Source organism: Eretmochelys imbricata, chromosome 11, assembly GCF_965152235.1.
Source record: "Eretmochelys imbricata isolate rEreImb1 chromosome 11, rEreImb1.hap1, whole genome shotgun sequence".
Lineage (NCBI taxonomy): Eukaryota > Metazoa > Chordata > Testudines > Cheloniidae > Eretmochelys > Eretmochelys imbricata.
This window is the reverse complement of record NC_135582.1, coordinates 14,185,681-14,199,819: the sequence shown is the minus strand read 5'-3', so window position 1 is coordinate 14,199,819 and position 14,139 is coordinate 14,185,681.

Here is a 14,139-nt window from a genome sequence, read left to right as displayed (position 1 = left end):
TTCCTTAAATCTTTAATAACCAGTAAGGCCAAAAGTAAACCAGGAAATCCAGTTGCCACAAAACAATTAGAGACAGAAAAGGAATGAAATACCCAACTCACTCAAATACTTGTAAATCTTTGGGTAACCTGGCCGGTCTGGTATCCAGCAATCATGTATTCTGCACAGGGTGGAAGGATAATGGAAGTTAAAGCATAGGAGTAGGAGACCTATGCGCTGCACTCTTCCTAGCTCTTCCCTGGACCTCCTTCATGACCGTGGCAAAGTCACTAAGGCCCAGATCCTTAAAGGTGAGGAGTTAGGCACATGAATACCTTTGAGGATCTGGGCCTTAACCTCTCTGTTTCTCAGTTTCACAGCCTCCCAATCTATTAACAGAGGTAATGATACTTACCTCTCAGGAGTATTATGAAGATTGGTTCATATTCAAAAGTCCTTTTAGATCCTCAGACATAAGGCTCTATGGAAATATAGAAATATATACAAATATAAAGCAGGAGCATGCATTAGCAACAGTAATATTCTGTCAGGAAGTCACTGATGATTAAGTGTAAAGCTTGCAGAGTTAACTGTCCTATATGTAGATACATAACGGCTTCCACACTTTACTGTCTGTTATACACAACCATGTTTGATGCATTGATTTTTATTTGTACTGAGCATTTTCTCTCTTTTTAAGGATCCACAACACACCCCTGCACCATACATTTACATATTGTAAAGTGGTGGATGAACAGTAGCACATACAGAGCTGTGTACAGTATATCTTGCTTACAGGAATGTTACTTTAAAATAAGAAATAAGTTTACCAAAACCCTTTTCCTGTGCTTTGATATTATTGTGCAACCCTGGCTACATTTGTTTCCCTTAGATGACTGTGGAATTTTCTTCTATGTAATAATACAGTGTCACACACAAAGTGAACTGTGTCTGAGCCATGCCACAAAGTTTTAGGACTGGTTCACACTACATGGTTAGGCAGCTTATGTCATCCTAATTATGTCAATGTCTACACTACAGCCTTCCTCCCACCAGTGTAAATGCCCTACTACACCGACATCATAAATTCCCCTCCACAAGAGGCGTAAGTCTTATGTCGGTGTAGTTAGGGTGATGCAGTGTCTGTGTAGACACTGCATTCCTTACATTGGCTGTCTTGTTAATTTCATGGCAGGAGCTGTGAAATTGACAAGAAAGCCAGACAGCTAAAGGCCCCGTGCCCCTGGAGAGCTTGGTGGTTGGACCCTGCTCCCAGCTGGGAGCAAGGGCAAGAAGCCCTGTGCAGCCACCGCTCCCAGCTCCTGATGGGGAATGGGAAGTTGCGGGGGAGCCCGCCGGGAACTGGTGGGGTAGCCGGACTCCCAGCAGGGAGTTGACAGCAGAGCGTAGAGACCAGGCTCTCAGCTCCCCACACTGCCTCTCTTAGGTCAGGGGAAGTGCTCCTGGTGAGGACGCGCACCAGTGACCCAAGGAGAGTAGTGTGGACATGAACCACCTCAGTAATTACTGCAGCGGCTGTAAGTCAACCTAATATAGGTTGACTTACGTTTCTCATGTAGGCATCCCCTGAGAGTGATCACATCACAGAGGAGGAGAGGTTTCTGAGGCAAGGGGGTGTTGTCCCCCCCAAACTCATGTAATAAGATTCTCTGGACCCTGATTCTTAAGCAGGCTCAAGTGCAGCAAGTGTCACCCGTAAGCGATCTAAATACACAACTCATTTCAAACTCAGAGAGTAGATAATTGGAGAGAGGGATGAACCTTATGAAGAGAAGGAAATCTGCTAATGTTTTCCAGTCTCCACTCTGGTTCCTTTCTCTTTAGTGTTGACTGATAGATCCAGTTTCCCTTCTTGGGTCAGATTCAGAGGAGGCAAGGCACATGCATCATCAAAACCAGGCGGCTGAAACCTCGTCAGCCACAAGCATTTTTAAAACTTGCTCTAGAAGCAGTGGCACATCCAAGTGAGAGCAGTGCCACATCCCGCATTGTCAAGGTTCCTTCCCCACTCTGAACTCCAGGGTACCGATGGGGGGACCCGCATGAAAGACCCCCTAAGCTTATTCTTACCAGCTTAGGTTAAAAACTTCCCCAAGGTACAAACTTTGCCTTGTCCTTGAACCCTATGCTGCCACCACCAAGCGTGTTAACAAAGAACAGGGAAAGAGCCCACTTGGAGACGTCTTCCCCCAAAATATCCTCCCCCCCAAACCCTACACCCCCTTTCCTGGGGAAGCTTGATAAAAAATCCTCACCAACTTGTACAGGTGAACATAGACCCAAACCCTTGGATCTTAAGAACAATGAAAAATCAATAAGGTTCTTAAAAGAAGAATTTTAATTAAAGAAAAGGTAAAAGAATCACCTCTGTAAAATCAGGATGTTATACCCTGATTACAGGGTAATCAGATTCAAAACATAGAGAATCCCTCTAGGCTAAACCTTAAGTTACAAAAAGACACAAAAACAGGAATATACATTCCATGCAGCACAGCCTATTTTACCAGCCATTAAACAAAAGGAAATCTAACGGATTTCTAGCTAGATTACTTACTAACAGAAGTTCTGAGACTGCATTCCTGATCTGTTCCCAGCAAAAGCATCACACAGACCCTTTGTTTCCCCCCTCCAGCTTTTAAAGTATCTTGTCTCCTCATTGGTCATTTTGGTCAGGTGCCAGCGAGGCTGTCTTAGCTTCTTAACCCTTTACAGGTGAAAGGGTTTTGCCTCTGGTCAGCAGGGATTTTATAGCACTGTATACAGAAAGGTGGTTACCCTTCCCTTTATTTTTATGACATATATAAATTAAGGGAGTTGGCCTGTCTCACCAGTGTGGTAAATAATGCTCCTTGGACTAAAGTAGCTCCTCCTAGGGTTTCCGTTTGCAATCAGTGAATCTGTGTGATATTAATTCATCCATCATTTTGTAATAGAAAGCCACATGTATCAAGCCTCCCTCACTCTCTGCAATGAAGGGACTTACAAACAGTATCTGTGCTTGTTGCATCAGCCAATACCTCTTTGTCCTTGTGCTTTCTGATTTTGTTAATCGGACATCGGAGAGGAGGTTCCTCAGAATGATCAGGCCAGATCCTGAGATCCTCACTCCATTTTTACTCAGGCCAGTTCCCATTGGAGGCACAGGCTCAGTGCACCTCCTGAAGAAATGGCTCTTATAGGGCCCCAGCTGGAGTTTAAAGTTCCTTCTCCAAAGGCTGAATTCTCATTCAGGAGATTCCACAGAGTCCAAGGCCAGAAGGCAGCAGTGTGATTGTCTCGTCTGTCCTTCCGTAGAACACGGGCCATAAGGATTGCCTGTATTAAGGTCGGTATCTAGGCTTTGGGACTGCGCTCATCACCATTGTATCCGAGAGGTGTACATGTTTTTAAAACTCTTCACTTTCTGTTCGTAACAGGGCATACAGCTTTTCACATATGCCCAGATCCCAGTACACATTTACATGTGTCGTACATGCTTTGTGTTGGGTATGTGGGGTAGCAGTCAAACGCTGTGCCAAAAATAGGGTTAAAACTTTATTTTCAAGGCCTAAGCTCATGGTCTTCAAAGAAGTTCACACAATTAGTAGTTTTGACTATTTATATAGCACCAGTATTGTTCTAGTGGATGCTTTAGAGACAACTATGGATACAAGGTCTTTGCCCCTGAAAGCTCAGTAGAGATGGGGAGAGAGGCGTAACAAAATCAAAGTGATTAAACCCTGCCTTTGTCAAAATGCAGCAAATATTTATTGACAGGCATATGTGATTGAATGATGGTATCCAACATGAGCTTAACAAACAAAGACAAGTTGGCAAAAACTCCCCTGCCCCAGAAGAGAGGGTGATTTCTAATCAAACGTTTAGTTCTTTCTTTTCCCACATGCTCATCTAATTTTTGTTTCTGCTTGTGCAGTTCTTATTTTCGCCACATCAGAACTCAATCTTTAAAAGTTAAGGAAATGTTCAGATCTGGACTTCCCAGTTCATAATATGTGTTATGCAGAATTCAACCCAAATTCCTGTCTTTATGCATGATGCCTCTCTCCTCAGCCTTTTGAAAAGCTGACATTGGTCGGTTTCATATCCCCTGTAAAGTTTTTCTGGGAAGCCCTTTTGCCTCTAAATTCCAGGTGGCAGATAAACTTTTAAAGGGGAAAAGGTCATGTTACTTAGTGGGACCCGTGTTTAGAAAAATATAATTACTGCCTTTGTCTATCAAATCTATTTCCTGGAAAATAACCACCTCTACTTCCAAGACTTCACCCTGCTTTCTGAATCCTGCCACTTGGTTGGGTATAACATTTGTTGAAGATCTAGTTCTTTTTAATACTCTCAAATTGTTCATGAACCAATCCTTATTTCTATGAATGTCTTAATTGTAAGTAAATGCCTAGTAGTTTATGGGAACAAATTTCAGCCTATGGGTATCATCATCTATTATTGGCTACTCGTGGTGTGTGGTTCTTGATCTGCGTCACAATGCATTATTTCTTCTCCCCAATTGAATGTTTAAACAAGAGAATAACAAGCGACTAATAACAGCAGATAGTGAATAGTTCGCTTTGGTCTGAATCTTTAGATTAATCATCCCCAGGCTAAAATGTGCAAAACATTCGGGATTTTCAAACTTTTTCCCAGCTATACAACAGCCATCCAAATACTCACAAACACTGTCTGATATTACCCCACAAGTTAACTGTAAACTGAATTCTTGGCTTCCATTGCCCAAAACATTTGCAAATCCATTATCATATTAGGCACCCAGCTCTAGTTGAGTAAGAACCCCATATTCAACTGTGGGCATCCTCCCAGGATGTCCAGCCATCACATTTGGATGAGTTAAGTGCCCATCTCTGTCTCCGTGATAAGTCCAGCCTCCCAGTGCAGAATATGGACATCCTACTAAATCTCCCACATTTGAAAACTAGGCTTATTGTGTTGAAATTCAGTCACAGCTGCTTATAATGTCCTTGTGTCATGGTGGTCTGTTGCTTCAAGAAGAATTAGGCAAAAGTGTGGCAAATAAGTAGTACCCTGGAGAAGGAAACTGATAAAAACAGAACTTTAAAGGAGAGAACTAGATGATCCTGATGGTCACTTTTGACCTTAAAGTCTAGAAGATGCTAACTGTTTGAAAAGGGGAAGCAACAGCAAGTGCTGGCCAGGACACAGATCAACCTTGGAAATAACGTCTGTTGTAACTTTGTTTTGGAATTTCATTAACCTAACATTTCTTAAAGTCGGAGTCCACCCTAGCATGGCACCAGTGCAACCAAAGAAAGTTCTTCTTGATCCAAGTTAATTTTTTCCAATTGTTTCTATTTCACTCACAAGAGAATATTACAATTATGCTATGGCAACACTAGAGAGCTCTCCCATCGACTTAATTAATCCACTCCAAATGAGCAGTGGTGGCTGTCCACACCAGCGCTTACATTGGTGTAATTCACATTGCTCAGGGGGGTGGCTTATCCACACCTCTGAGTGACATCAGTTATGCCAACCTAAGCTGTAGTATAGACATAGCCAAAGTGTAACAGCAGGAGAGCTCCATGCATATTAACATCGTGGTCACATGGCTGCCATGCACACAAAGTGTACCACACTGCCTTTTTCTTACCAGAGCTGCCACTGGGTTAATATGACACATCTGATTACGCATGAACTCGTTTAAGGCCTTGTCTGCACTGAAAAGTTTTGCTGATTTAACTAGACTGTTAAAGTTACAGCAGCCCTACTACCCCAGAGTGGAGTCAGGTATACTGGTAAAAAAGTGCTTATACCAGTATTGCTCATTCTGCTTTGGGAAGTGAAATATCCCATAAGGCACCTTTCTACTATTACAACCGATATAAGGCATCTGTGACAGGTTCAGTCACATAGACCCCCTTGGGACTGTCACCTGATGTGCTGGAATTACCTCTGAGCCTGTCTTCCCTGCCAGTTTGGGACTCCAGAACCCTGTCTTGCTGAGACATACACGCTAGCCTGCTGCAGAGACCCAGGGTCCGAACCACGCCCCCAAAGCTGCAGACTTAATTGAAAACGGCTTAGCAAGTACTCCCATCTCCAGCACCAAGACACCCAGCTCCCAAAGGGATCCAAACCCCCAAATAAATCCATTTTACTCTGTATAAAGCTTATACAGGGTAAACTCATGAATTGTCTGCCCTCTATAACACTGATAGAGAGATATGCATAGCTGTTTGCGCCCCCAGCTATTTATCACATACTCCACGTTAATTAATAAACAAGTGACTTTATTAAGTATAAAAAGTAGGATTTAAGTGGTTTCAAGTAATAACAGATAGAACAAAGTAAGTCACTGTAGCCAGACAGCCAGCCCCCACCCCCCCTCAGACCAGCATTGCTGGAAACACAGGAGGAAGCCGGAACAGGGCACTTAACATATATTCCAGCACAGCCTTTGAAGCTGTGAAAGCACAGGTGTGCTGCTACAATGTGCCTCTGGGAGCAGATACAACGATTAAGCTCACAGCAGGCAGAGGCCCTGTGACAGACATGGCTCTTAGCCCCTACTAAATAGCGTGATGCACACACACCAACATCCTAGGTGGGAAAATATTTACCCTGATAAAAGAAATGTCCAGTAGTCAACACTTATTGTTTCTCTCCCTTGCAAGTGTAAACTACTCTTGCGAAAGCTGGCGTCACCCAGACAGACCAGCCTCAATTTGGCATAAGAAAGGAGAAAGAGAATAAAGGAGTACAGAGGTATAAGTAGGGGACCTACAGCACCATGATTTTTGAGTGCTTTTCACTATCTATCTGCTGGTCAGATAGGTGACAGCCTCCCAAGGCTTCTGCAGCTAAGAGTGTCCCTACGCCTTGTCCCTTATTCGTCTTTCCGTGGAATTGAGTGACCGATCCTGGCTTGGCACCGCTGGAATCGAGAGATGCAAGGAGGGTAAGAAGCACCCACACCTGATCTCCTATCTTTAGTGTACACATATTTTGAAATAGAGCTCTATACTTTGTTTTCTTTCTTTGGGATTGTGGCTTCAGTTTTGTAACTTGTTTGTGTGTGTAACATCTCTACATTTAAATAAGTAGGCACTAGCAATTTTGTAACCACATGATTAGAATCTAGCTTAATAAATTTTGGTAACCATTTATGCATAAGCCTGACTTGTTTTCTCTGGTTTACTGTAAAGCAGCCAACACAATTAAAGAACCTCAGCCGTTTTGGCTCTAAAGCCTGGCCATTAGGTGAGAGTACTAAGAGCCTAGCGTTGAGTTGTGCCGCCTCCACGGGGCAAACTCTTGGGGCATCCGTCAGCCTAGCCCAGGCTGCCCGCCGCGAAGGGACAGTGCGTCCTAGCGGTTAAAGTCACGGATGGTATAAACGGGCATAGCTGGCACCTCACCAAACATGCTTGGCCGTCGGCTAACAGAAATTGGTGTCACGAACAGGATTGTTGTATAGGCTGCACTACAGTAACACAATGAAACCAGTCATGATAAACACCACAGAATTCCCTGAGCTAGAGAAAAGTTTGACCCAAGAGGGATGGGGAAATCCTCTGTGGAGCAAAGAACTGCTGGAGAAATATTGGGGAAAAAGCAGCAGAGATCTGGCAGCATTTCTGTAACTGGAGAACTGCCTGCAAGATGAAGAAAGGGAAAGGAAAAGGTGCTTGTATATGGCTGCTTACTAACATTTGGCAAGCTGCCTGTAAGGATTATCATAGTCTGGCAATAGAATTTAATAGGCTACAACAGGAAAGGGACACACTGCGCAAGGAATGCCAGAATTTAGATACCAGAGTAAGAACACTGAATAGGGATATGGAACATCTTCAGAAAAGATTACTTCCCTTAATTGAGAAAGAAGGGATAGAACGAAGGGAAAAGCTGGAGACTAAAACACGCAGAATCAACCGGGCTAAAGTTGAGACTGCTCTCTGGCTAGACCCTGAGGAATGGGATGGAGACATTTGGGATTCAGCAGATGAGTCCCCCTCCTCTGAGGAGGAAGGTCCCTCTGTAAAATTAAGACCAGCTATCACACATCACAAATCAGAAGAACATGAGGAAAATTTGAGTGGGGCAGAGCTGGATGAAGAAGGGGATGACAATTATCCATCCACCTCTTCAAAAACAAAGAAGGGAGGTAAAAAGGGAAAAGGGAGTAAAGGTCCAACACACTTTACCAAAATTACCACCCGCCAATATACTCCCATGGAGTTAAAAACAATCCAGGGAGATTTTGCTAAAAAGCCTGAGGAAGGTATAATAGAGTGGCTGGTCCGCCTCTGGGACACTGCGGGTGGATATATACGCCTAACAGCCCAAGAAACTGAGCGCCTTAACTTAGGTGCAGGAATATTCCTGGAACATTCAGAAGGGAACACCCCTAAAACACTTTGGTCTCTGGCTTGTCGATGGGCAAGAGGTATTTACCCAGCAGACCGAGATGAACCCACAGTAATGCACTGGACCAACATAGATGAGGTAAAAACAGCTCTATTAACTGTGGCTGTCATTAGCATGCTTGGCCAAAACCCTCAAGAGTTAGCCTATGAGAGCCCATGGGAGGGTCAGGTAGATGTAGATGATCTCAGACCCCTGCTTAAGGGAGTTCCGAGTAACCACAGGGCTATGGCACTGTCCCTTAGATCAGAAGCTGCAGCACATAACAGTACCTTTCGGGCACTGCTAAACCTTCTGGTGTCATACTTTAGAGAATTCGGAGACATCAGAGCACTGACAGGCAAAGCTAAGATACGTTCCCTTCAGGGAAACAAGGGGGCACCATCTAAAGGACATAAAAACAAGCGAGAGCCAACCCAGGAGGAAAAGGAGCTTAGAGCCAAGTTGTGGAGACAATGTCTGGCTTTAGGTTATCCCAGAGATGTGATAAATGGACTGCCCACAGAGCGGCTAAAATTATTCACCACCTTTAAAAGAGCTGACTGGGAGACAACTAATGCTACTCCCAGTGCACCTCTGCAGCTCTCTCCTCTTTCCCCACCTGCAGATACCCGGTATACTCCATTGCTGCAGCAACTGCAAGAGTTACCAGAGCAGGGAAACTAGCTTGCGGGGGTCAATCTCCTCTCCTAATAAACCAGCTTAAATCCGAAGAGGAGAAAACAACAGCAAAAGACCCCCGGATACATGTAACTGTAAATGACAAACACATTATTCCTTTCTTAATGGACACAGGGGCTCAAAGGTCCATGATTAAGTGAGAAAGTTTTCAGGTTTCAGAGTAACAGCTGTGTTAGTCTGTATTCGCAAAAAGAAAAGGAGTACTTGTGGCACCTTAGAGACTAACCAATTTATTTGAGCACGAGCTTTCGTGAGCTACAGCTCACTTCATCGGATGCATACCGTGGAAACTGCAGCAGACTTTATATATACACAGAGAATATGAAACAATACCTCCTCCCACCCCACTGTCCTGCTGGTAATAGCTTATCTAAAGTGATCATCAGGTTAGGCCATTTCCAGCACAAATCCAGGTTTTCTCACCCTCCACCCCCCCACACAAATTCACTCTCCTGCTGGTGATAGCCCATCCAAAGTGACAACTCTTTACACAATGTGCATGATAATGAAGTTAGGCCATTTCCTGCACAAATCCAGGTTCTCTCACTCCCTCACCCCCCTCCAAAAACCCACCCCCATACACACACAAACTCACTCTCCTGCTGGTAATAGCTCATCCAAACTGACCACTCTCCAAGTTTAAATCCAAGTTAAACCAGAACATCTGGGGGGGGGGGGGGGTAGGAAAAAACAAGAGGAAATAGGCTACCTTGCATAATGACTTAGCCACTCCCAGTCTCTATTTAAGCCTAAATTAATAGTATCCAATTTGCAAATGAATTCCAATTCAGCAGGTTCTCGCTGGAGTCTGGATTTGAAGTTTTTTTGTTTTAAGATAGCGACCTTCATGTCTGTGATTGCATGATCAGAGAGATTGAAGTGTTCTCCGACTGGTTTATGAATGTTATAATTCTTGACATCTGATTTGTGTCCATTTATTCTTTTACGTAGAGACTGTCCAGTTTGACCAATGTACATGGCAGAGGGGCATTGCTGGCACATGATGGCATAAATCACATTGGTGGATGTGCAGGTGAACAAGCCTCTGATAGTGTGGCTGATGTTATTAGGCCCTGTGATGGTGTCCCCTGAATAGATATGTGGGCACAATTGGCAACGGGCTTTGTTGCAAGGATAGGTTCCTGGGTTAGTGGTTCTGTTGTGTGGTATGTGGTTGTTGGTGAGTATTTGCTTCAGGTTGGGGGGCTGTCTGTAGGCAAGGACTGGCCTGTCTCCCAAGATTTGTGAGAGTGTTGGGTCATCCTTCAGGATAGGTTGTAGATCCTTAATAATGGGTTGGAGGGGTTTTAGTTGGGGGCTGAAGGTGACGGCTAGTGGCGTTCTGTTATTTTCTTTGTTAGGCCTGTCCTGTAGTAGGTAACTTCTGGGAACTCTTCTGGCTCTATCAATCTGTTTCTTTACTTCTGCAGGTGGGTACTGTAGTTGTAAGAAAGCTTGACAGAGATCTTGTAGGTGTTTGTCTCTGTCTGAGGGGTTGGAGCAAAGGCGGTTGTATCGCAGAGCTTGGCTGTAGACGATGGATCGTGTGGTGTGGTCAGGGTGAAAGCTGGAGGCATGTAGGTAGGAATAGCGGTCAGTAGGTTTCCGGTATAGGGTGGTGTTTATGTGACCATCGTTTATTAGCACTGTAGTGTCCACTGTAGTTTTCAGGGCTCGCCACCTACTGGCCGACAGCAGGTACTTGTTACAGGAGTAAATGGCAGTACCATAACTTACCCATTAGTTAAGATAAAACTGGATATCCCATTGCAACCCCACCATCAGCCCCGAAAATATGAGGTGATTTTGGGCAATGCCAACATACTGGGCATGGACGTTTTAAGAGGAAAGAAGGGAAGGATTAATGGGGAAAGATGAGCTTTTGGAGACAGTTCTGTTCCTCATGCCACCCACCTGGAAGAGGAAAGCCCTCCCCACTATTCTGTAAACTTACTTAGCAGCGCGCCTGCTCTCCCGCCCTCAACAGTAACAAACATAAAGCAGTATAATGTTCCAGCTGAGGCCATAAGCCCTGTTACTGACCTGATCAAAGATTTGGAACAGCGAGGGATTTTAATTCGTACCCACTCTCGCTTTAATTCTCCTGTGTGACCCATCAAGAAACCAAATGGCAAATGGAGACTCACTATAGACTATAGGAAGCTAAACAGTAACACTGGACCATTAACTGCAGCAGTCCCTAGCATAACAGATATTGTAAACACCACACAAACCTGGGATAAACCCTGGCTAGCAGTATTAGATGTAAAGGACATGTTCTTCATGGTCCCTTTGCAACCAGCTGACCAGGAAAGATTTGCTTTTACTTGGAAAGGTGTACAATACACTTTTACCCGAATGCCACAAGGGTTTAAACACTCACCCACTATTTGCCATGGGGCACTGGCAAAGGTCCTAGATGACCTTATACTGCCACCCAATGTACAAACTGTGCAATACATTGATGACATCTTAATAGGTGGGAAAACCTCAGAAGAGGTACAGGAGGCTATGAATCAAATCAAAGGAGCACTATAAGCCCTTAATTTAGAGTTACCAGCTGAGAAATGCCAAGGTCCCTCCCAAGAGACAAAATTCTTAGGTACTGTATGGATGGGAGGTAGGAGGTCTGTGCCTAATGACACTGTGCAAGAGCTAAATCAGGCACCCTCCCCTGAAAGTAAAGATCAATTGAGACAGATTTTGGGAACCCTGGGGTTTTGGAGAAAACATGTACCTGGCTTTGCCATTATAGCCAGACCATTGTACAATTTGTTAAAGAAAAGTGCTGCCTGGGAATGGGCTCCTGCCCATGAGGAAGCCCTCAGGCAACTGAAAGGGGAGATACACACCTATCAGGCTCTGGGTCCCATACATCCTGAAGCCCCATTCCATTTGTACCTAACTGTGGGAGCCACTGGAATGTCTTATGCTCTCTGGCAAGAAAGTGACACTGCTCCCAGACGACCAATTCAGTTTGGTTCCAAGTCATGGCAAGGGTCACAGGCTAACTACACGCCTTATGAGAAGGTGCTTCTGGCAGCTTACACAGCCTTGAGAGAAACTGAGGAATTAACTCAGGATAAGGACATCACAATTCACACTCCTCTTCCAATCATTAAACCTATATTGGAAGGGAAAGAGTTACCACCTGGTATAGCACAAAAGATGACTATCCAAAGATGGGCACTTTACATACACCACAGGGTAGGGAGTGCAGACACTGCACAGAACCCCACTATGATTCAGGAATCCCTATGGAAAGTAGGAATGCCTGATGAATACCGCCTACCTCCACAGCAGTCTCCCATTAAGGATGCTGCCCCATTTGATCCTTCTAAGCCTGAGGGAGTGTGGTTCACTGATGGCAGTGCCAGGCTGGTCAAAGGAAAATGGAAGGGAAAAGCTGCAGCAGCGCCTGCAGACACCTCTGCAGCACCCCTAACTGCTGAAATTGATGGGTCAGCACAACTTGCAGAATTGGCTGCAATTAAACTGGCCTGTGAAGCAGGAGCCACCGCAGTATATACGGACTCCTATGCGGTCTGGGCAGGTGCCACTCAGTGGATCACTAGCTGGAAAAATAACCACTGGGAAATAGGAGGCAAACCAGTCTGGGAACTGGAATACTGGAAGTGGTTATATCAGCATGCCCTGCAACAACCCCTGTCTATAGGACATGTCTCAGCTCATCAGAGGAATAATACCCCAGCTGCACAGTTAAACAATTTAGCCGATGCAGCTGCCCAGCTCTTTACCACACAAGTAGAATGGGAACGCTTATATTCATGGTTACATGATAATTTAGGACACACAGGAAGTGATGAGTTAGTGCGGCAAGCACATATCAGGGGGTGGCCTATCACCCACAGACAGGCTAGAGACCTGGTGCAAGCCTGCACTATTTGTGCTGAGACTAGAAAACATATAGCAGAAGGACAAAGGTTTGCCAGGCTAAGAGATGGAAAAACACTACGGGCAACCTGGCAGGTCGACTATGTCGGACCACTGCCCACTACAAGGCAGAGGTGGAAATACATCTTGACTGGGGTAGAAATTGTTTCAGGGATTGGTTTTGCATATCCAACCCGATTGGCAACAGGGTTGTCCACAGTTATGGGACTAAACCGCTTAACAGCAATTGTCCCAATGCCTCAAGAAATCCAATCAGATAATGGTTCGCATTTTAAGAATAAACTTGTAAGGGAATGGACCCTTAACCATGGAGTCCAATGGACCTTCCACCTTCCATATCGACCTCAATCTAATGGCATGGTCGAGCGCTGGAATGGGTTGCTAAAGAATCACTTGAAGCCTACTGATGGCACATGGGGAGACAGACTGGACGAAGTGGTGCAGAGATTAAACAACAGACAGACTCCTACAGGAAGTCCAATCAGCAGGGGATTCTTCCCTACAGGGAAAGCTATCTCCCCTGCCAGAACACCACTGCACAGTTCCAAGTATGCTCCCGGAGATACTGTTGTGATTAAACACCCAGCCCTGGGAACCTTTACCTGCGTTTTGCACGCCTATAAAGAGAAAGGTGTATGGAGTGCCTTAAATGCTGATAAAAGGCTAATAACCATTACAGAGGCTTGGATCGCATCCAAGACCGGCTGACCATGTGATTTATTGCAGGAATGGTCCCATGGTTCCGATCAACCTGCCAGCTAACCTGTCAGCAAAATGGACCATGCAGCAGACCTGTTTGATCACTAGAGACTACTATGGACTGTTGATATATTTGCCATTACTTATAATAGCAGGTGTAATTTTTGCTTTTAGTGTTAAAATAAGTTTTTTTAGCTAGAACACGACCCACCAGAGATATGTTCCTGCAAGCCCTCATGATCCTTCTGTTGGCTCCAGTCACCTTGGCAATACCAGAACATCCTCTTCGGGGAGCAATCCAAACCATCGCCTCAGCTGCTGGTGCTACAAATTGCTGGATGTGCACCTTGCTAGATTCAACCAATGGACTGGGAATTGAATTTGTACCACTACATGCAGTGGCTGAGAATGGACAAACCTCATGGATGCAATGGTTAGCTCAACCCTTGG